This window comes from Eucyclogobius newberryi, unplaced genomic scaffold (assembly GCF_026437365.1).
Source record: "Eucyclogobius newberryi isolate DKJ021-1_F unplaced genomic scaffold, fEucNew1.0.hap1 SCAF_79, whole genome shotgun sequence".
Taxonomy (NCBI): Eukaryota; Metazoa; Chordata; class Actinopteri; order Gobiiformes; family Gobiidae; genus Eucyclogobius; species Eucyclogobius newberryi.
Window position 1 is genome coordinate 395,001 of NW_027316489.1, and position 2,500 is coordinate 397,500.

A 2,500-nucleotide genomic window follows, 5' to 3' on the forward strand; every position below is an offset into this window, starting at 1 on the left:
AGAGCCACCCCCCACTCTCCCCAGACTCTGCCCGGGGAAGGGCCACTCTGGCTGGGCATGGCCTCCACCGAGCACCCCCTGGAACCCCTGGAACCCCCGGAGGCCCTCCAGAGCCACCCCCCACTCTCCCCAGACTCACCCCGGGGAAGGGCCACTCTGGCTGGGCATGGTCTCCACCAAGCACCCCCTGGAGCCCCCGGAGCACCCCCAGAGCCACCCCCCACTCTCCCCAGACTCACCCCGGGGAAGGGACACTCTGGCTGGGCATGGTCTCCACCAAGCACCCCCTGGAGCCCCCGGAGCACCTCCAGAGCCACCCCCCACTCCTCCAGACTCACCCCGGGGAAGGGACACTCTGCCTGGGCATGGCCCCCACTGAGCACCCCCTGGAACCCCTGGAGCCCCCGGAGCACCTCCAGAGCCACCCCCCACTCTCCCCAGACTCTGCCCGGGGAAGGGCCACTCTGGCTGGGCATGGTCTCCACCAAGCACCCCCTGGAGCCCCCGGAGCACCCCCAGAGCCACCCCCCACTCTCCCCAGACTCACCCCGGGGAAGGGCCACTCTGGCTGGGCATGGCCTCCGCCGAGCACCCCCTGGAGCCCCCGGAGCACCCCCAGAGCCACCCCCCACTCACACCCAGACTCACCCCGGGGAAGGGACACTCTGGCTGGGCATGGCCTCCACCAAGCACCCCCTGGAGCCCCTGGAACCCCCGGAGGCCCTCCAGAGCCACCCCCCACTCTCCCCAGACTCACCCCGGGGGAGGGCCACTCTGGCTGGGCATGGTCTCCACCAAGCACCCCCTGGAGCCCCCGGAGCACCTCCAGAGCCACCCCCCACTCCTCCAGACTCACCCCGGGGAAGGGACACTCTGGCTGGGCATGGCCCCCACCGAGCACCCCCTGGAGCCCCTGGAGCCCCCGGAGCACCCCCAGAGCCACCCCCCACTCTCCCCAGACTCACCCCGGGGAAGGGCCACTCTGGCTGGGCATGGCCTCCGCCGAGCACCCCCTGGAGCCCCCGGAGCACCCCCAGAGCCACCCCCCACTCACCCCAGACTCACCCCGGGGAAGGGACACTCTGGCTGGGCATGGCCTCCACCAAGCACCCCCTGGAGCCCCTGGAACCCCCGGAGGCCCTCCAGAGCCACCCCCCACTCTCCCCAGACTCACCCCGGGGGAGGGCCACTCTGGCTGGGCATGGTCTCCACCAAGCACCCCCTGGAGCCCCCGGAGCACCTCCAGAGCCACCCCCCACTCCTCCAGACTCACCCCGGGGAAGGGACACTCTGGCTGGGCATGGCCCCCACCGAGCACCCCCTGGAGCCCCTGGAGCCCCCGGAGCACCTCCAGGGCCACCCCCCACTCCTCCAGACTCACCCCGGGGAAGGGACACTCTGGCTGGGCATGGCCTCCGCCGAGCACCCCCTGGAGCCCCCGGAGCACCCCCAGAGCCACCCCCCACTCTCCTCCAGACTCACCCCGGGGAAGGGACACTCTGGCTGGGCATGGCCTCCGCCGACCACCCCCTGGAACCCCTGGAGCCCCCGGAGCACCTCCAGAGCCACCCCCCACTCTCCCCAGACTCTGCCCGGGGAAGGGACACTCTGGCCGGGCATGGCCTCCGCCGAGCACCCCCTGGAACCCCCGGAGGCCCTCCAGGGCCACCCCCCACTGTCCCCAGACTCACCCGGGGGAAGGGCCACTCTGGCTGGGCATGGTCTCCACCAAGCAGCCCCTGGAGCCCCCGGAGCACCTCCAGAGCCACCCCCCACTCTCCCCAGACTCTGCCCGGGGAAGGGCCACTCTGGCTGGGCATGGCCTCCACCGAGCACCCCCTGGAACCCCTGGAACCCCTGGAACCCCCGGAGGCCCTCCAGAGCCACCCCCCACTCTCCCCAGACTCACCCCGGGGAAGGGCCACTCTGGCTGGGCATGGTCTCCACCAAGCACCCCCTGGAGCCCCCGGAGCACCCCCAGAGCCACCCCCCACTCTCCCCAGACTCACCCCGGGGAAGGGACACTCTGGCTGGGCATGGTCTCCACCAAGCACCCCCTGGAGCCCCCGGAGCACCTCCAGAGCCACCCCCCACTCCTCCAGACTCACCCCGGGGAAGGGACACTCTGGCTGGGCATGGCCTCCGCCGAGCACCCCCTGGAGCCCCTGGAGCCCCCGGAGCACCTCCAGGGCCACCCCCCACTCCTCCAGACTCACCCCGGGGAAGGGACACTCTGGCTGGGCATGGCCTCCGCCGAGCACCCCCTGGAGCCCCCGGAGCACCCCCAGAGCCACCCCCCACTCTCCCCAGACTCACCCCGGGGAAGGGCCACTCTGGCTGGGCATGGCCTCCACCAAGCACCCCCTGGAGCCCCTGGAACCCCCGGAGGCCCTCCAGAGCCACCCCCCACTCTCCCCAGACTCACCCCGGGGAAGGGCCACTCTGGCTGGGCATGGCCTCCGCCGACCACCCCCTGGAACCCCTGGAGCCCCCGGAGCAC